Source organism: Nomascus leucogenys, chromosome 18 (assembly GCF_006542625.1).
Source record: "Nomascus leucogenys isolate Asia chromosome 18, Asia_NLE_v1, whole genome shotgun sequence".
NCBI classification, from domain to species: Eukaryota; Metazoa; Chordata; class Mammalia; order Primates; family Hylobatidae; genus Nomascus; species Nomascus leucogenys.
Genome location: NC_044398.1, coordinates 39,949,666 through 39,971,516, shown reverse-complemented (window position 1 = coordinate 39,971,516; position 21,851 = coordinate 39,949,666). Strand labels below are relative to the sequence as shown.

The window sequence follows — 21,851 nt, the reverse complement described above, 5'->3', positions numbered from 1 at the left end:
TGTTATTCACCTTCCAACAGATGGCTCCAAACCCATGTACCCCTAAACAGAGCTTCCAGTGGGCCAGAAACTATAAAGGTCCCAAACCCTCCTTTAAAGGACCCAAGCCTCCATTGGGAAGATCAAGGCTCTCATCTACTAGGCCCTCTAAATAGTATGGGGGAGTAAAATCAAAGAATCCCAGAACTGAGAGTGGGGAATTTTAGTCAATTCAGGAGTGACTCGATCCTCTGTTTGTTTTCCCCCCATCTAATATTGCCTGCTCTTCAGAGGAACTTTTGGTTTCTGGGGTAAAGGGAGAAGGATTTAAAGCAAAGATTTTAGAAAACACAGAAGTCACATACCAGGCTCAATCAGCTCATATTCAGTTTTTATTAATCCCTAAAGCAAGGACTAATTTACTAGGGAGGGATTTAATGTTGAAGTTAGGCTTAGGCCTGCAACTCAGCCCAAGAGGATTCCTCACCTCATTAAAGCTACTCACCTCTGCAGATGAAAAATATATTAATCCTAATGTCTGATCCAAAGAAGGAAACTGAGGGAAACTCTGAGTCCCTCCAATCACATCAAGCTAAAAATCCCCAGGGAAGTAGTAAGGAGGAAACAATACCCCATTCCCCTAGAGGGCAGGATAGGGTTGAAACCTACAATTGAAGGTCTTATTAAAGATGGGCTTCTTGAGCCCTGTATGTCCCCTTATAACATCCCAATATTCCCAGTCAAGAAATCAGATGGGTCATACCGGCTGGTACAGGACCTTAGGGCTATTAACCAAATAGTACAAACTACCCACCCCATTGTCCTTGATCCTTACACCATTCTCAGCAAGACTCCATATAATAATCAATGGTTTACTGTAATAGATTTGAAGGATGCTTTTTGGGCATGTCTCCTGGCTGAAGATAGGCAAGATATATTTGCTTTTGAGTGGGAGGATCCCCATTCAGGGTGGAAACAACAATATCAATGAATCCCAAGGGTTCACAGACTCCCCTAACCTTTTCAGTCAAATTTTAGAACAAGTATTAGAAAAAGTTGTCACCCCAAACAAATATGCCTGCTCCAATATGTTGATGATATTCTTATATCTGGTGAAGATACAGAGAAGGTAGCTGGCTTCTCTACACATATTCTCAACCATCTGCAGTTCGAGGGGTTATGAGTCTCAAAGGGAAAGCTTCAGTATGTAGAACCTGAAATTAAATATTTAGACCACTTGATAAGTGCAGAGAAGTGAAGAATAGGGCCTGAACGAGTTGAGGGAATCATGTCCCTATCCTTGCCTCAAACTTAAACAGGAACTCAGGAAATTTTTAGGGTTAGTTGGATACTGCTGCTTATGGATTAACTCACATGCACCAAACAGTAAACTTCTATATCCAAAACTTGCCCAGGGGAAGAATGACCATCTCCTGTGGACTTCTGAGGAAGTTGATCAGGTTGAAGAGCTGAAAAAAAGGCTTATAACTGCCGCTGTCTTAGCCTTACCTTCCCTAGAAAAGCCATTCCACCTTTTTGTCAACATGGATAATGGGGTAGCTTTAGAAGTGCTCACTTAAGAACATGGAGGCCATCGGCAGCCCATGGTGGCCTTCCTGTCAAAAGTCTTAGATCCAGTTACTTGTGGATGGCCTCAATGCATCCAATCCATTGTGGTTGCAGCACTAATGGTCAAAGAAAGCAGGAAGTTAACCTTTGGAGGAAAATTGACAGTAAGAACGCCCCACCAAGTTAGAACTATCTTAAACCAGAAAGCAGGGAGGTGGCTTACTGACTCAAGAATCTTAAAGTATGAGACTATTCTGTTAGAAAAAGATGATTTAACATTAACCACTGATAATTCCCTGAACCCAGCAGGTTTCCTAATAGGGGATCCAAATCTAAAGAGATAGCACACATGTTTAGATTTAACTGATTACCATACAAAGGTCTGACCAGACCTAGGAGAAACTCCCTTCAGGATGGGATGACACTTATTTATAGATGGTTCCTCCCAGGTGATTGAGGCAAAAATATGCAATGGGTATTCAGTAATTTATGGAGAAACTCTTGAAGAAATAGAGGCAGGAAAATTGCCTAAGAATTGGTCTGCCCAAACTTGTGAGCTGTTTGCATTCAGCCGAGCCTTAAAGTACTTGCAGAACCAGGAAGGAGCCATATATACCAATTCTAAGAACGCCTTTGGAGTGGCTCATACATTTGGAAAAATTTGGACTGAACAAGGTCTCATTAATAGTAAACATCAAGATCTTGTTCATAAGGAGCTAATCACCCAAGTATTGAATAACCTTCAGTTGCCAGAAGAAATAGTGATTGTCCATGTCCCCAGACACCAGAAAAGTCTTTCTTTTGACAGTATAGGAAATAACCTAGCAGATTACACAGGCAAACAAGCTGCCATTTCTTTTAAAACATCTATTTTTCACTGAACTCTTTACCTTCCTCCTCCTACCATAATCTCCATTTTCTCTTCCACTGAAAAGAGAAACTAATAAAAATAGGTGCTAAAGATAATTCAGAAGAAAAATGGATATTGCCAGACCAGAGGGAAATGTTGTTCAAACCCCTTATGAGGGAAAACTTGTCCCAACTGCATCAAGGGACACACTGGGGGTCCTAAGCCGTGTGTGACACAGTTCTGGAAGTTTTTGGGTGTATAGGAATTTATACTCTGGCCAAACAGGTTACAGACAGTTGCTTAGTATGTAAGAAAACTAATAAACAAACTATAAAAAGATTACCCCTTGGGAGAAGGAGTCCAGACTTAAGGCCATTTCAAAGTATCCAGATTGATTACACAGAGATGCCTCCAATAGGTCATCTAAAATATTTACTAGTGATAGTAGATCACCTTACTCACTGGGTCAAAGCTATTCCCTTTTCAAATGTGATGGCCAGTAATGTAGTTAAGGCCTTAATTGAAAGTATAGTGCCCAGGTTTAGTCTAATAGAAAATATTGACTCAGGCAATGGAACCCATTTTGCCTCAAACTATTACATTTGATGCTTGCCTTGTTATACCTTGAGGAGACTTGTCAAGTCAAAGACAGCTCTCCACTTCAGAAAAGTACCTCTGTACTTCCTGGCTCTCCTCAGACTGGACATTAGTGAATTTGGATCATTTAGTCTAGGAAAGTTTCAGTGAAGACCTCAGTGTCAACTGGGAGTCTTGCCCCCTTGACACAGAGCTTTTATGACGTAGTTGGTCCAGCTACGTGCAAGTGAGAGCAAGGATGGACTGCCCCAACCAGTAGTTGTAATTCCTAAAACCATACATTCATTTTACTAAAGATATAGCTCTCCCTAATTTTCAGGTAAATGAGTGCAACCCAATACAGGTTATTATTTCAAACCCTCAAAGTTCTTCCCCTTCTCTAAGCCAATTCCCTCCTTCAAGCTGGTTTTATGATATAGGGGCTGAGTTTTCAGAAACAGACCCTATTGGATCTTTTGAAATATGCTTCATTGCTCCCCTACTGCCTACAGCTTCCCCTAAGCCTTCTTCCAAAAACTCTCGCAATGAAACTGTTGTTCCTCCTCCATCTAATGACAAGACCAAGGTAGCTATTGTAGAAGTTAAAGACCTAAAACAAACTTTGGCAACTGAGACTGGATATCAAGATGTGAATGCCTGGTTGGAATGGATCAAATACTCCATTCGCACTTTAAACAAAAGCAATTGTTATGCTTGTGCCCATGGCAGACCAGAGGCCCAGTTTGTCCCCTTTCCACTAGGATGGTCCTTCAGTCGACCAGGCATGGGCTGTATGGTAGCTCTTTTGCAGGGTACCACAGCCTGGGGTAACAAGTCGTGTCAATCTCTCTCTCTGCTATATCCCAAAGTTCAACACCCTGCATGTCAGCCCCCAAGGGCCATCCAGCTTCCGTTTCCCTAAACTAAGTTCAGTTCATGTCTCTCACAACAAGGAGGAAACTTAGTATTGCTTGGAGACCTAAAAGGATGCAGTAAACTTAAGACTTTCCAAGAGCTTACCAATCAGTCAGCCCTTATACACCACTGAGCAGATGTGTGGTGGTATTGTGGTGGACCTTTACTGGACACTTTGCCAAGTAACTGGAGCAGCCCTCGTGCTCTAGTCTATTTGGCTATACTTTTCACTCTGCCATTTCATCAACCAGAAAAAGGGAAAACATAACATTGTAAAGCAAGGGAAGTCCGTTATGGGTCTTTTGACTCCCACATTTATTTAGATGCTATTGGAATCCCACGACGAGTACCAGATACATTTAAGCCCAAGATCAAATAGCTACAGGATTTGAATCGATATTTTGGTGGGTTACAATAAAAATGTAGATTGGATAAATTACATCTATAATAATCAACAGTGGTTTATTAATTACACCAGGGATGTTGTCAAAGGAATAGCAGAACAATTGAGGCCCGCTAGCCAGATGGCCTGGGAAAACAGAATGGCCCTAGATATGATATTAGCTGAAAAAGGTGGTGTTTGTGTTATGATTAAAACTCAGTGTTGTACCTTTATCCATTGGGGGCAAACAACAGTGCCCCCAGTGGGAGCATAACAAGGGCCCTACAAGGATTTACCACTTTATCCAATGAACTAGTTAAAAATTCTGGAGTCAATAACCCTTTCTCAAGATGGCTAGAAAGGTGGTTCAGTAAATGGAAAGAAATCATAGCCTCAATTCTTACTTCTCTTACAGCAGTAACAGGTGTACTCATTCTTGTTGGGTGTTGTGTCATAGCATGCATCCATGGGCTAGTGCAAAGGCTTACAGAAACAACACTTTCTAAAACCTCCCTTAGCTGTCCTCCATCTTATTCAGATAGGCTTTTCCTTTTAGAGGATCAAGTTGAAAAAAAAAGCCAAGACTTGTTAAAAAGGTTTGAAGAGGAAGGGCTATAAAAATTGAAAGAGGGAATTGTAGAATACAGTGAATTCCTCTTCAAAGGTTTTAGCCTGTTAACGTCCTTTAAAATTCAAGAGAGGGAAGATTGTTAAGTACAGTGAGTTCTGAGTTCCTCTTCAAAGAACCAATATGTCAGTATGTTCAGCTTCTCTGTTCTTTGTTCTCCATTTTAAAGTTTAACTTCCTCATTCTTTACGCCTCCTTGCCGCTAGTTTCGGTAAACGACCCCCTCCTAGTCCCTATCACCTACTCTGTCCTTAGTCATTCTTAGTCACCCGCTCTGTCCTTAGTCATCCTTAGTCACCTGCTCTATAACCGTCCTTCCTGTGGAAACTACCCACCCCGCTGCTCTGGCTTGCACCCCTGTCCTCTTTGAAGTAGCCAGTCAAAATTAGCTTAGAGTGTGCCGTTCAACCCTAGCCAATAGGGGAAAGACACAGCAGTAGGGACTAGCTGCGTTAGGAATAAGAACCCTTTCCCCTCCCTTATCCAGTGTGCTCTTGCCATTGCTCCATCCGCAAGACTCACACTTCTATAGAAGTAAATTTGCCTTGCTGGAGTGTTAACTTGTTACTGGAGTGCTAACTCTTCTTTGTGGCACCAAAAAGTTGTTTCCAACACAAAGCTGCACCCTTGGTGGAGGGAACATCTGACGAAGTTCAATGTTTGGGGAAAGCAATATCTGGAAAGATTGAACAGTCAGCAGGAGGAATACCTAGGAAAATTACAAGGCCTATGAAAGAAACATCTGAGAAATTTGCATGGCCACAAGAAAGACCTACAAAGACCACATGGGAGGAAAAAGAAACATCTATAAAGACTGAATGCGTGGCAGGAGTAACATCTAATAAAATTGAAGTTTAGGAAGAAGGAACATCTAAGATGATTACATGTCCTACAAAAAAACAGCTACAAAAGCAAGTACAAATGGTAAGATGCTTGAGTGAACTTTGTGGAGTTTATTGGCACTTTGGGTTCCCTAGGGGAAATAGTGTGGTATGGGAGTAGTTGGGAATGACTTGAATGCCTAGATAAGGCAAGCTTAGGCAACACATTTTAATAGTGTAGAAATGAGTAGATTTTATTCTGTAGGCCCTGGAAAAATTCTCAGAATACTTCTAGCTGTAAATATTAGATGAACTAACTAACAATTGCTAAAACCATAGAAACCAAAGTTGTTTTGGTGGTACAGGGATTTTATAGGATCTCACTCCCCCCCCCCCATTATTAGTTGTAGTATCAGCAGTGTTTTGTTCATGTCTCCTTTCTTGGTTGGCTAATTAGCAACAGCTCCAATCATCATGTTATCTCAAGACAATATCTGAAGGCTAGGAGGGCTGCTTTTGTTCACATTTTTTTTAAATAGGAAGAAAACTTGGAAGCTTGCAGTAATCTTCCTGTAACATTTTATTGGCTGGATTATACCACATGCTTATTTTTATACCAATCACTAGGAAAACAAATGTAATTACTGTGATTAGCTTAGAATAATGATTTTTCTTTTAAGATTGGATGGGGGTAATGGAATAATAAATATCTAAATGAACTTGTGTTTCTGCAGCAATAAAGAATAAATAATGACTATGCATAGGAAGCCAGCAATGTTTTCTGCAGGAATTCAGTGGAAAAGTTTGAGCAGGGGAGTCACAAGATTAGATTTGAGTATCAGGGCATTCTGGTCATGGTATAAAGCAGAGATTGGCAAACTTTTCCTGTAAAGTGCCAGATAGCGAATATGTTGGTCCATGTGGTCTCTATTACAGCTATTCAACTCTGCCATTGTAGGGTGAAAGGAGTCATAGATAATGTATGGGCAAAGAGGCATGATTGTACTCCAATAAAAGTTTGTATAAAAAACCATTTAGTAAGCTGAATTTGGCCTGTGGCCTATAGTTTCTGACCCTTCATATAGAAGATAGATGGAGGATAATCACATAAAAAGATTTAAAGATGAAGCTTTTGTAGTAGTTCATGTGATAGTCTTTTTTTTTTTTTGTAACCAATCTGTGGCCTCGTATCAATCTATTATGAAAGTTTGACCCATCAAGGGTAAAATGAATCAAGTTCAGAAGCTACAATTAAACATGTAGGTCCTTCTTTGGCATTATTTTATTTTGATTAATTTTTTAACTTAAAAAATAAGAACAGTAATTTGTAGGGTTTCTTTTTCCCTGTGAAAGCCATCAGTTAAGGGGCAACGTTTAACCAGGAAATATAAATATAAAATAAATAAGTTTGTATTTCCAGTGGCACTGGAAAGATAAAGCAAAGGCAGAAAAGAGGTGCAGTTAATATGTCTTGGTGATAATTGAGTTTAAAAAGCTAGGGGACAGATACAGTCTCAGGTCATTCATAAGTTTTCAGATTGTGCACAAACATTTACAATGCTCATGGGGAAGGAGTAGGAATTTGTCAGGTTAACAGAGAAGTGCAAACAGTCATAGGACAGACCAACAGTTTTCTTTACATATTGAGTTCAGTGAAACATTCATGTGGGATACTTTCAGTAGGTAATTGGATTATATGCATTTCTAGCTGGAGACAGAACTCTGGTTGAAGATGCAGGCTTAGAATAATTTTATTATAATTATTAGGCAAAGCCATAGATCTCAATGAGCTTATCCACGATGCAGAAGATGTAGAATAAAGCCATTGACAAAACCCTGGGAATATCAACATTTCACAAGAGTCAAAGGACTTGGTAAAGGAGACTGAGCAGTGGTTAAAGAAACGTAGGAGAGGAGTCTGAGAAAGTGATGTTGCAAATTTCTTTTAAATGTAAGAATTTCAAGCAGTAAAATTACTGAAAAGTCTACTAGATTTAACTTACAAGTTCTTCAGTGGTAATCTGTTCAAAAGAATTATTTTAGAGTTGTTAGGTATACTGTTGATGTGTTTGATATTTCTGGTACCCAAGAAGAAATCTCTCAAGATCTTACCTAACTTTTTGTAACTAAAGCAGCATACATACACAGGGAGTGGGAAAATGTCTAGACTGGTGAGTACACATGCCAACATTTTTCCAGAATTTTCTGCCTCCTTATTATACCACTTGAGTAGGAGTTTAGAAATTTTAGACTATACTTGGGAATTTGTCTATTTCTTTTGCAGTTCTATCAATTTTTGTATCATGTATTTTGAAGCATTTATGTTATTATGTACATAAATATTTAGGACTGTTATGTTTTCTTGATTAATTGAACCATTTGTCACTATAAAATGACCTTGTTTATTGCTGGTAATATTTTTGCTATGAAATGTACTTTGGTATTAATACAACCACTCTTCCTCAGCCTTCTTTTGTCAAGTGTTAGTGTGGTATATCTTGTTTCATCTTTTAACCAATTTTTGTCTTTATATTTAAAGTTTATTTCTTATATGCATTATACAAGTAAGACTTGCTTTTTTATCCATTCTGACAATCTGCCTTTGAGCAGAGGTTTTTAGACCAGTTTAATTTATAATGTAATTATTGATACGATTAGAGTTGTCTGTCATCACACTGGTTGATTTCTATTGGTCCCAGATCTTCTTTGCTTTGTTTTTTTCCTTTTTCTGCTTCCTTCAGACTAGTTTAGTAATTTTTATAATTTAGTTATATATCTGTATATGCATAACATTTTAGTTATTAATCTAGTTTTACATTTATTTATGATTTACTCATATCTTTTTTGGTATAAGTTTATTTGGTATTAGGTATAACTCTTTGCTGTCTTAGTAGTTGCTTTGGGATTTATAGTGTATGAATTTACCTCATCACAACCCACCTTCAAGTAATATTATATCATATCATAGATGGTATAAGAAATTACAATCATATTTTCATTTCTTTTCTATCAGCCAGATCCCAGCCTAGATCTGTGGGATTATGGCTTTCGTTAAGTTTAGAACATATTTAGCCAATTTTTCCTCAAATTTTTTATTCTGCCTCTCCTCGTACCTCTTTGGGGACTTATATATTACCTGCTGGGAGTTTGCTCATAGTTCACTAGTGTCTCAAATTTGTGAATCTTTTCTTTCATGATGGCGAATTAATCTATGCTCATATCTACTCAGTGCAGCTTTCATCTCCAGCATTGTAACTTGTATCTCTACAAGTGCAATTTGGTTTTTAAAAGTATCTTCTATTGCTTTACTTATCTTCTTGATTTTTATAGTAGAATAGAGTTGAGTTACTTATAAACAGCTTGATCCTTTTCATTTTTGCTTTTTATGGTATGAGCTAACTCCCCATACCTGAGGCAAGGCCTGCTGAGTATTCGTTTTCCTGTGAAGTCTGAGTTTTCCCAGGCAAATCTATAAAAATAGATACTCTTCTCGGCACTGTGTGAGCACCAGGTGTGATTTCCTCTAATTTTATAAGCCTCCGCCCACCCCCACCCGGTTTGTTCTTAGGTAGTTTTGTAGCTCAAATGCAATTTTCAAAATTTTGCTAAATACTGACAGGGGGTTTCTTGCCGTTGCTTCTGTATCTCTCTCTCCTCCTCAGTGTTTGCTCTGTAATATCTGTCTGCTTTGGTTTTACCAGACTCTAAGCTTCATCAATGTAACCAAGAGAGTCTGGTAGATCCCACCTCAGTTTTTTCTTCCTATGTCGTGTCTCAGAATCTCTGTCAAGGCAGGAAGCTGAAACATTCATAAGGTTTGCTTTCTTTCGTTTTTTTATTTTTTCTGTTTTTCAGGGATTATTATCTTCTTTGCCTGATGTCCAGTGTCTGAAAAATTGTTTAATGTATTTTGTGTGTTTTGATTTTAGTTATTTTAGCTAAGAAGAAAAATCATACCTGTTGCTCTCTCTTGGCTAGAGGCAGACTACACTAGAGTTTCAGCACGTGCCACAGACTGGCTAAAATGCTTTCCTTCCCTGTTTGCTCAACTGCTTCCTTTTCATTCTTCATTCCTCAGTGTAGCTATACATTCCTGGGGGGAGTTTTCCATGAGCCTAGTATAGATCTAATTCTTAGCAATCTGTTTTCTTACAGAATCTATCTGAATTTATAACTGTCACTTTTCTGGGGCTTTGTCTTTTAGCACATTTTAAGTTAAACAAGGGCAGAAGTTTGTTTTTTCTGTTTAATCTGTAGAGCTTAGTATAATGCCTTCCACGTGGTAGGCAATCAATATGTATTTGTTCAGTGTATGAATTAGTGATTGTTAAAATATGCAGTTCTTTATATCCCAAAAGTACTAATATATTTTACTTCTATCTCCTCCTTGAGACAGATTCAACTAGCTTATCAAAAATCTTGGATGCAGTTCTTTCTTGTGAAAGAGCAAGGGAACTTAAAAATATCCCTGTGGGTCAGGCCCCGTGGCTCATGCCTGTGATCCCATCACTTTGGGAGGTCAAGGCAGGCAGATCATGAGGTCAGGAGATCAAGACCATCCTGGCTAACACAGTGAAACCCCATCTCTACCAAAAATACAAAAAAAATTAGCCGGGTGTGGTGGCGGGTGCCTGTAGTCCCAGCTACTCGGGAGGCTGAGGCAGGAGAATGGCATGAACCCGGGAGGTGGAGCTTGCAGTGAGTGGAGATCGCACCACTGCACTCCAGCCTAGGCAACAGAGTGAGACTCAAAAAAAAAAAAAAAAGAAAAGAAAAAAAAAATCCCTGTGAACAATACAGCAAAAATGAAACAAATGAAAAATAAGCTTCGTGTACTACAAAAGGAACTATCAGAAGCAAAAGAAATAAAATCATAGAGAATCAAAAAGTTAAAAAAGAACAAGAGCTCTGAAGTGTGAGGTATGACATACTAGTATATAGGATACTTTTTGTACTGGCTGACTTACCTTCTGAAGTTTAACTGGAGAAAGAAATCTCTGTCTTGTAGAGTGTCAAATTCATTTAAATAATACAAGTTCTTAATTGTGAATACATCTCCTGATAATTAAATGCATATTTATTTAAATCACAATTTTAATGGCTATATAGAAGGCCATTATTTGGAAACCCCATTGTTTACTTAACAAATTAATTTTTTTATTTTTTTTGTATTATAATGAGTGCTGCAAGGCATAACTGCATGTAAATCTTTTTCTACCATTCTAATTATTGACTTGGAATAAATTATTCAATATAAAAATATTTGGTTAAATTATAGGAAGTTTTTAAGAAGTTCTTTGTTCATTACTTCTAAATTGTTCTCAAGAAAATTTATATTCATTTATAGTTCAACAAGGAGAGTGTGAAACGGCCATTCCTCTACCCCCAATAATCATTTTCCTTTAATTATGCACTTGTAATCTTAATATGCATGGAGTATAAAGAAAAATATAGAGTAATTTATGACTAGTATATTCAGTATCTCTCTCTGCTACATAAATAAAATTAACTCAGAGTTCTATGTTAAAAATACTTATTATTTTTATTTTTTAATTAAATATTATATTCTGTCATTCTAAAAGAGATTTAAAATTTGTTGATAAAATATATAATAATCAACAAGATACATTTAAAGTATTACTAAAAAAAGAAACAAAAGATATATGGGATAATAGTTTTAGATTTCTTCAGCCTAGTCTCAGATTTTAATATTATAATTATTTTTAGGGATACTTGCCTTATTTTATAAAGACGAATATTTATGTCTAATGGATATGTAAACTTGTTTATAAAAAGTAATGTCATTTTAATTAGTTAACTGTAAATGATCTGTCCTCATTGAGGAATAATTTTGACTGTTACATTTTTAAAATGATAATTTTCAACTTATAACTTTACTTGATAGCTTCCAGTATTCTTTTCCATAACAGTTGTTGAAGTTACTAGTAACAGAAACTTTCTAACTAGAAGATGTTCTTTTCTCACTATTTTTCAAGTATGTGTGTCATTTGGGAGAGAGTTCTGCAATAAATTAAATACCTCAGAACTAGAAAGGAAAAACATATTCAAAAATATAAGAATTTTATTGGAATAATAAACCAATATAGGAAGAAGTAGATCTCAAAGTGAATTCTATTTTCTAACAAAATGAATTTTAAGATAAGTATATTTAATGGCAGATTGACTTTCAACCAAGAAGAAGAGAAGAGAAGAAATGCCAATATATTAAATGAAAAAATTAGGGAAGAATTAGGAAAAATCGAAGAGCAACAAAAGAAAAAGTTAGAAGTGAAGCAACTTGAACTGGCTCTCCGAATATACAAAATATGGAATTGAAGACTAAGAAGTAATTTGAATCAGGTCAATCGCTGGTAAAAATTTTATATTTCTAACTTTATTTCATCAATATTACTTTTAATATCCCTTCAACTTAGTATGTATTATTCAGAATTATGATAATGCTGCTATAATATTTAGGTGCGAACTTTTGTATATTTCATTCATAAGTTTTCATTTCTATTGGGTATGTACCTAGGAATGGAATTGCTGGGTCATAAGGTACCTATGCATAACCTTTTCAGCGATCACCTCACAGTTTTCCAAAGTGTGTACTATTTTACTTTCCCACCGGCAATGTATGAAAGACCTAATTTCTCTACGGCCTCACCAGGCTGGAGTGCAGTGGCACACTCTCAGCTCACTGCAAGCTCCGCCACCTGGGTTCACACCATCTTCCTGCCTCAGCCTCCCGAGTAGCTGGGACTACAGGCGCCTGCCACCACACCCGGCTAATTTTTTGTATTTTTTAGTAGAGACGGGGTTTCACCATGTTAGCCAGGATGGTCTGGATCTCCTGACCTCGTGTTCTGCCCTCCTCAGCCTGCCAAAGTGCTGGGATTACAGGCGTGAGCCACCGCGCCCAACCATTTGTCATTTTTTATTGTAGGTACACTAGTGGGTGTTACGTGGTATCTCCTTGTGGTTTTGATTTTGCATTTTCTTGATGGCTTGTGATGTTAGGCTTTTCTTCATGCACTTATTGGACACTCATATCTTCTTCACAAAAATGTCTATTTAAATATTTTGCCTATTTTTATGTATTTTTTCTTTTTACTGTTGAGTTGTAAAAGTTATTTGTGCATTTTCGATATAGATTTCTAATCAAATATATAAGTTGCAAACATTTTCTCCACTTTTCTGGTTGTCGTTTTATTTTCTTTGTTACATCCTTTGAAACACAAATGTTTCTAATTTTGATGAAGCCCAGTACATTTTCTTTTATCACTGAGCTTTCGATGCCATATCTAAGAAACTATTGCCAAATCCAAGGCCATAAAGATTTATTGTTATTTTTTATTCTAAGAGTTTTATAGTTTTGCAATTCAGAAACATAAAATCAAATACTGCATGTTCTTACTTAAAAATGGGAAATAATGTGTACACATGAACAAAGAGTGTAAAATGATAAGACTGTAGACTCAGAAGGGTGAGAGGGTGGGAGGGGGAAAGGTGATGAGAAATTACTTAGTGGATACAGTGTACATTGTTCCAGTGATAAAGCTCAGACTTCACTCCTAACAAAATTGCACTTGGACTCCTTAAATTTATACAATTTTAAAAAATGGTTTTAGAGTTTTGGTTCTGTGATTAATTTTATAATGTTTTATTGTGGTAAAGCATATGTAATAAGCTTTGCCATTTTAAACATAGAATTCAGAGGCATTAATTACATTCAGAATGTTGTGCAATCATCAAAACTATATATTTCCAAAAATTTTTTTCACCCCAAACTGAAACTCTGTACTCATTAAGCAATAACTCCTCATTCTCCCTTTTCTCCCAAGTCCCTGGTAGGAATAAATTTTATGGTATTTCAATTAATTTAAATGTAAAAAGCTAAATGCAGCTGGTGGCTATCATACTGGACCTCACAGTTCTAACACCACCAGTATCAACCCCCGGACAGATATAATCACTTCTAAGCTGCCTTTGCATTTATTATTATTCTATTTATGGTAATCTGTAATCTATTCTCCCACAAAGCTGGACTATTCCTGTAAGAACATATCTTATACCATTTCATTCCCAGCTCTGAATCCTCCAGTGGTTACCTATCACAATTAACAAAGAAATCCAAGCTCTTTACTATGGTCTGTGTTTATCTGCTCCTCGGACTGTGTGTATTCTCCTTTCCTCCTCCCAATGCCTGCAGCCTGACTGGTCTTTGTGGTGATCTTTGGGCTCATCAAGTGCTGTCTGTATTCAAACTCTGCACAGTGTCTCTTCTCTCTGCCCTCTAGACATTTGCTTAACTCACTCCGTCATACCATTCTGACCTGCTCAAGTGTCATCTCCTCAAAAAGATTGTTCCAGAGCTCCCTATCTAAAGTAGCAGTCTCTGACAGCCTGAATGTGATTACTCTACCTTATTTTCTTTGTATTATTATACTTTTTATTTGGACAGGGTCCCACTCTGTCACCAAGGCTGGGGTGCAGTGGCACAATCATGGATCACTGCAGCCTCAAACTCTGGGGCTCAAGCAGACCTCCTGTCTCAGCCTCCCAAGTAGCTGGGACCACAGGTGAGCACCACCACACTTGGCTAATATATTTCTTCATAGCACTTAGTACATCCATCACTTTAGTGTGCAACTGTTTATGCATTTATGTTCTATCTCTGTCACTATACTGCAAGCTCCATAAAAACAGACCTTCTCTCTCCAGTTCCCATAATACTACCCAGTATAAAATAGGCTGTAAGTAAACATTTATTGAGTACATAAAAGAAGAATCTTATTCATGTCAAGGCTGTAATCTATGTTAGACTCAAAGAGATAGTCTCCTGACTAAATGGAAGTGTTTCTTTATTGAAGCATGCCTTTAAAAAAAGTGTTGCACATGATTAAAATGTGAAATGCCTGATGCAAATATTGCACAAAAAAATAGAATGAAAGTGATGAATACAGCCAAAAAAGACAGCCAAATTCCATTTTAGCAATAAAGTAAAATATAATCTACTGTCAGGGGAAGGTAACTTGAAGTACTTGAGATGTTCTTTAATTTAAAAATCCAAAAATATTTTTAGCTTTAGTTACTATAAAAATGTTTAAGCATTTTCCATTTGAAATAAAATTTTAATTTCATGTTTTGTCAGTTTAGTTTCCCTAAATAAATAGAAAATAGTAAAATATCACATACTAAAAAAATCAACTTCTTTGGTAATAAATCAGTTCAACTGTCAGACCAAAACATAGTTACATTTTACCCAATGTCATGCTGACCAATTTGATCAAACGCCACTTCCTTATAACTAAGAGAAATGCAAAGATGTAGACTTTATGTTGAGTGAGAGAGGTAAGGATTACTAGGAGCTAGATCATTGTTTTACTAATCAAGTTCGATTTTCATTACTATTTTGTGTCTATGTTAATTAATGGTCTTGATTCAAGAAAATTTTTTTAAAAACTCATCTTCTCAGTCAGGTAAAATATTAACAAATAGGCATAGAAATGAAGGCATTTAACACAGTCATAGTTTACATTTTAAAATTAAAATACTTCTAGAAATAACAAAAAAAGAAAAAAGATATAAAAACTAATGAACTTAATTTTTGGTGCAAAGCACTCATTACTAAGCCTAACACAAATATTTTGGTAAAGGCTTTCTAACACTGACATTCTTCTCATGACTTAAAGGAGCCACTAATTTTATTTTTGACATATATTTAGTTTTAATGTTAAAAGCTAAATGGAGCCTATTATTTTATTTATAATTTGTGGTCTGCATGTACATCATCATCCATTGAGTCTACTAAAGTTTCTGAAAGTTTCAGAAATAGTAACATAAGAATACTTTTTCCAGCCACACACAGTGGCTCACGCCTGTAATCCCAGCACTTTGGGAGGTCAGGCATTCGAGACCAGCCTAATGAACCTGGTGAAACCCCATTTCTACTAAAAATACAAAATTAGCTGGGCGTGGTGGCACATGCCTGTAATCCCAGCTACTCCTTTAATGACCACATGTGAAGTTTCTTTTGAACTAATTTTACCTACCTATTTTTATTGCTTTTTTTGCTCCTATTAGAAAAAATATTAAAGTTCCTGTTACTACAAACACAATCTATTCAAATCTAAGCATAGTGCTTATCTTAAAATATCTGTATGCTTGGAATTATGGAAATCCTATTCTCCATTTAAAATACTGCTTTCCAGTAAGCCAAATGGGGCAATTGTGGCTCACAATCATAAGTTATTAAATATTAATACCATCATCTAGATGGAACTTTTAGTTATCTGCATGTTCAAATTGTTTTAACTTATAATAAGTCAGAAACTATACATTTTTATAAACTATAAAAATAAACTAAAAATATATTTATCAATGCATTTTTTTTTCAGTTTTAAAATACTTAGCCCCAGGATTATTTCTAGTTGATGTAACACTAGATTTCAGATGATGTGGATGTAGAAACTAGAAATATCCTGGTTGACTCTGCTTCACTTTCTGCCTTCATTTAGCACACAAACATAGCAGCACAATGAAAGCCAGCAATGCTACCCCTTTTGAAAAACACACCAGTGCCCTTCTAGGGAGAATATATGTGTGAAAAGATTCATCTGAAAGTCATGCCATCTTCTTTTTGATTTAGACTTATATATGACAAATAATACAAATAAAAATTTAACACTGGCATATAATCAGAAAATTATTCTAAAAATTCCTTCTGACACATTATTCTTTTTCACCAAAATGGTTGTGATGAAATGATTGCCTTTGCAGGACTGTTGTCTTAAATAACCAATACTCCCGTTTCATTGTTCTTGAACTTTAACCATAATGCTTTCATGCTTTTTCTAGAAATTTTATTTCCTAATTATGTCACTTAGGTATGATTACCATAGCTTCATATTTTCAAAAATGGTTCTAAAAAAACTTAAACCACTGACCATCTTTGTTTCCCAAAGGAGTAGAGTAATAAATTAACACTATCATCTAGTGTACTGTAAATAGATGAAAAATAAAGATGTAGAGCAGGGGTGTCCAATCTTTTGGCTTCCCTGGGACACACTAGAAGAATTGTCTTGAGCCATACATAAAATACACCAATGATGATTAAAAAAAATCTCAAAAAACTCATAATGCTTTTAGAAAGTTTAGGGATTTGTTTAGGGCTGCACTGAAAACCATGTTGGGCCACATGCAGCCTGTAGGCCATGAGTTGGACAAGCTTGATGTACAGTCAATTATTTTAGCTGCACACTCAAGACTAAGGCCAAGAGCTTTCAGAGAAAACAGCTTATAGGATGTCAGGAGGCCTGTTATAGAAACCTTCACCCCTATGTCTAAAGGGGACAAAATTCTATGTCTTCCACCCTTAATTCCGACCATTAACCAAAACTGGAGAAATCTAACATGGCATTATATCACAAAGTATTTTATTATTTTTATTTTGGATTCAAGGATACACGTGCAGATTTGTAACATAGGTATACTGCATGACGTTGAGGTTTGGGCAATTAATAATCCCATTGCCCAAGTAGTGTACATTATACATGACAAGTACTTTTTAACCTTTGTTCCCCTTCTCCCTCCATTTTGGAATCCTTAGTGTTTATTGTTCTTATCTTTGCTTCCATGTGTACCCAATGTTTAGCTTCCACTTATAAGTGAGAAAATGTAGTATTTGGTTTTCTGTTCTGTGTTAATTTGCTTAGAATCATGACCTTGAGCTGCATCCATGTTGCTGCAAAGAGTATTACATGATTCTTCTTCAGTGGCTGCATAGTATTAGATGGTGTGTAATTACCTGATTTTTAAAATCCATCTAAAGATTTATGAGCACATGGTTTCATTCCATGTCTTTGCTATTGTGACTAGTGCTGCAATAAACATACGAGTGCAGGTGTATTTTTGGTAGAATAATTTATTTGTATTAGGGTATATGCCCAGTAGTGAGGCTGCTGGGTCAAATGGTAACTTTAGTTTTAGTCCTTTGAGGAATCCCCAAGATACATTCTACAGGAGCTGAACTAATTTGCATTCCCACTAAGAGTATATCAGGGTTCTCTTTTCTACACAATTTTTAACATGGTTTTTTTTTTTTTTTTTTTTTTTTTTTACTTTTTAATAATAGCCATTTAGACTGGGATGAGATGGTATCACACTGTGGTTTGGATTTACATCTCTCTAATCATTAAAAATGTTGATCAATTTTTCATATTTGTTGGCTGCTTTTTTTGTCTTTCTTTTAAAAGTATATGTTCACATTTTTTGTCAACATTTTTTCTTAAATTCCTTTAAAACGTATATATTAGTTATTTGTTGTATGCAGTTTACACATATTTTAGCCCATACTGTAGGTTGCCTGTTTATTTTGTTAATAGTTTCTCTTGCTGTGCAGGTCACAATTTTTAATTTTTATTTTTGTTGCTTTCACTTTTGAGGATGTAGTCATTAATTCTTTACAGAGACCAATGCCAAGGAGAGAATTTTCTAGGTGTTCTTCTGGGATTTTTATAGGTTGAACTCTTACAGATAAGTCTTTAATGTATCTTGAGTTAATTTTCTATATCATGAGAAGTAGGGGTCGAGTTTTCCTCTTCTGCATATGACTAACCAGTTTTTCCAGCAACTTTTTTTTGGGTAGGGAGTTATTTCCATTTGTTTCTGTTGATGCTGTCAAAAATCAATTAATTGTAAGAGTTCAGCTTCATTTCAGGGCTCTCTCTTCTGTTCAGTAGGGGTGTGTGTGTGTGTATCTGCATCCATGTTATATTGGTTACCATAGCTTGTGGTAAATTTGAAGTTTGGTAACATAATATCTACAGGTTTATTCTTTTTGTTTAGTATAGCCTTGCCTATTTGAGCTTTTTTGTTTTCATATAAATTTTAGAATAGTTTTTTGTCTAATTTTATAAAAAATGTCATTGGTAGAGTGATAGAAATAGAAATAAACAGTCGATTGCTTTGGGCAGTATGAACTTTTTAATAATTCTAATCCATTAGCATGAAATACTATCCCATTTATTTGCACTGTGTCTGATTTCTTTCAGTAGTGGTTTGTAGTTCTTCTAGTAGAGTTATTTAACCTCCTTTGTTTAATGGATCACTATTTTATTTTTTGTTTCTGGCTATTGTAAACTGGATTGTGTTCTTAATTTTGCTCTGCTTAAGTGTTACTGGTGTATAGAAATGTTCCTCATTTCTGAATGTTGTTTTGCTTTTTGTTGTTGTTGCAGAGATTTTCCTGAAGTCATTTATTAGGCTTAAGAGTCTTTTGGAGGAGTCTTTGAAGTAGGTGGAAAATTATATCATCAGTAAAGATAGATAAGTTGACTTCCTCTTTTCTTATTTGAGTGCTTTTTCTTTCTTTATCTTGCCTGATTGTTCTGGCTAAAACTTTCAAAACTATGTTGAATAGGAGTAGTGAAAGTGCACATTCTTTTCTTATTTCAATTTTTAGGAAGGATGCATTAATCTTTCACCTGTTCAGTGCGATGTTGGCTGAGGATTTGTCTTATATGGCTGTTATTATTTTGAGGTATGTTCCTTCAATGCCTAGTTCTTTGAGAATTTTTTTCATAAATAGATATTACATTTTATTAATTGCTATTTCCACATCTATTGAGGTAATGTGGTTTTGTTTTTTAATTATTTTTATATGTTGAGTCACATTTATAGATTGCACATGTTAAAACATTCCTGCATTCACAGAATAATGTCCACATAGTTGCAGTGAAATAACTTTGATTTCCTGACTCAGTTTGCAAGCATTTCATGAATAATTTTTGTGTCTGTATTCATCAGGGATATTGGCCTGTAATTTTTTTTGTTGTGTCTTTACCGGATTAATATATCAAGATGAGACTGATATTATATGATAGAATTAATTAGGAAGGAGTCCCACTTTGGTTTTTTGGAATACTTTCTGTAGAATTACAGCCAACTCATTTTTGTATACGTGATAAAATCATGCTGTGAATGCATCTGGCTTAGCACTTTTTATAATTGGTAGATTTTTTTTATCACCAATTCAATTTACTTTCACATTTTTGGTTTCTTCAAGACTTCTATTTATTCCTGATTCAGTCTTGGGAGGTTGTATACTTCTAAGAGTTTATTCATTTCCTCTAGATTTTCTAGTTGATGTGCACAGAGATATTTATAGTAGTCTGCAAGTGTATCTTTTGTATTTTTGTGGGATTGGTTGTCACAACTGTAACATTCAAATAGATGCATAATGAAAGTGTAACAAAATGGACACATAGGCCAATAGAGCAAAACAGAAAGACCAGAAATAAATTCATGTATTTACAGACAACTGATCGTAAATAAAGATGACAATTTTTTTAAAAAAAGAAGTCTCTTTTATAAACGATGTTGAGAAAATATATATCCACACGCAAAATAATAAAATCAGACCTCCATCTCACACCATATATAAAAATTAACTCAAATTAGATACTTAAATGTGAGACCTGAAAATCTAAAACTAAGATGAGGAAATATAGAATGAATGCTCCATAACATTGGTCTGGGCAGTGACTCTTGGGTTTAACCTCAAAATTTTTGGGGGAAATAGACAAATCAGATTCCTTAAAATTAAGAAGCTGCTGCACACCAACAGATACGATCAGCAGAATAACATAACTGAAAAATGGAAGAAAATATTTGCAAATTATACATGTGAAAAGCAGTTAATATCAAAAATATATAAGAAACTCAAGCCTCAGCCTCCTGAATGGCTAGGTCAACAGGTGCATGGCACCATGCCCAGGTAATTTTTGTATTTTTAGTAGAGATGGGGTTTCACCATATTGGCCAGAAAGGTCTTAATCTCTTGACCTAGTGATTCTCCCACCTCAGCCTCCCAAAGTGCTGGGATTACAGGTGTGAGCCACCACACACAGACAGTGTTAAAATTTAATAAAAGTTTGGTTTTACAAAGACAAGAAATTCTGACTGATTTACTCCTGTCACCTGCGAACACTGCATGCTTTTTATCTCAATTAATGGATCTGAAAGTTACATTGACAAACTTTCATCAGAACCTACAAAGTACTGTGTGAAATGACATGGCACAAAACAAACAGCAATAAAAATGTAGCCATAACACAAAGAAGAAAAAGAAGGGCTGTGATGCATACACAGTTGGGATAAACACAAGCAGACACAAACAAAACTAAAGATAATCAGAAAATAAGCAGAATGTCTCTTTAAATTCAGAAAGAGTCAATTTTGCAGCATAAGAACAATGTCCTCTCCATATACAGAATCGATTTTATTTCTTCACTATGCATATTTCTTTATCTTTACTTGGAGCTACAAACTAACTCCAGCAGAAATATTTATGGCCAATAATGGTGCATCTATTACACAGCAAGCATTGTGTTTGCTACATTTACATATCAAAATATCTTTATGACTTATGAAGCCTCCCCAGTATTTACCTAAACAAATTGGCTGAATGAATAAATTCACCTATGTCAAAACAAATTGGCTGAATGAATAAATTCACCTATGTCAATTATAAAGAGTAAAAGGAACAATAAGGAAACTTAGCTTAGACAGGTTTCTCCAATTAAAATAACAAAATGGGATGTTCTAACTAAATGAAATATAAGCTGGTCGGATGCAGTGGCTCATGCCTGTAATCCCAGCACCTTGGGAGGCCAAGGTGGGTGGACCACGAGGTCAGGAGTTCGAAGCCACTCTGGCCAGTATAGTGAAACACAGTCTCTACTGAAAATACAAAAACATTAGCTGGGCATGGTGGCACATGCCTGTAGTCCCAGCTACTTAAGAGGCTGAGGCAAGAGAATTGCTTGAGCCCAGCAGGCGGAGGTTGTAGTGAGCTGAGATCCCACCACTGCACTCTAGCCTGGGCAACAGAGCGAGACACCATCTCAAAAAAAAAAAAAAAAGAAAAAAGAAAGCAACAAAAGAAATATAAGTTAATACACTCATTGTGAAATAACATTGAAAAATTATTTTGCGTGCATTACTAAATTTTATGAAAATTCTTAGAATACCTGAGCAACTTACATAATGAATACTTAATAAATCATAAACACAAAAAATATGTTCCAATATTGCTTGTCTTCTGAAAATAGGTACACTCACACTCAC

The 21,851-nt window shown here is 35.9% G+C and overlaps 1 protein-coding gene across 1 annotated transcript in view; it reads left to right on the top strand.

Annotated features, from left to right (window-relative positions):
* The window catches only part of LOC100601415 (putative ankyrin repeat domain-containing protein 30B-like), a 68,027-nt gene that overhangs the window by 23,309 nt on the left and 22,867 nt on the right, over positions 1-21,851 (top strand). Inside the window, exons 7-11 of the transcript XR_004026776.1 lie at positions 5,387-5,823; positions 7,773-7,891; positions 10,117-10,640; positions 11,900-12,091; positions 14,185-14,302. The gene's annotated coding sequence lies outside the window, so the exon portion shown is untranslated. The remainder of the gene's footprint in view (positions 1-5,386; positions 5,824-7,772; positions 7,892-10,116; positions 10,641-11,899; positions 12,092-14,184; positions 14,303-21,851) is intronic.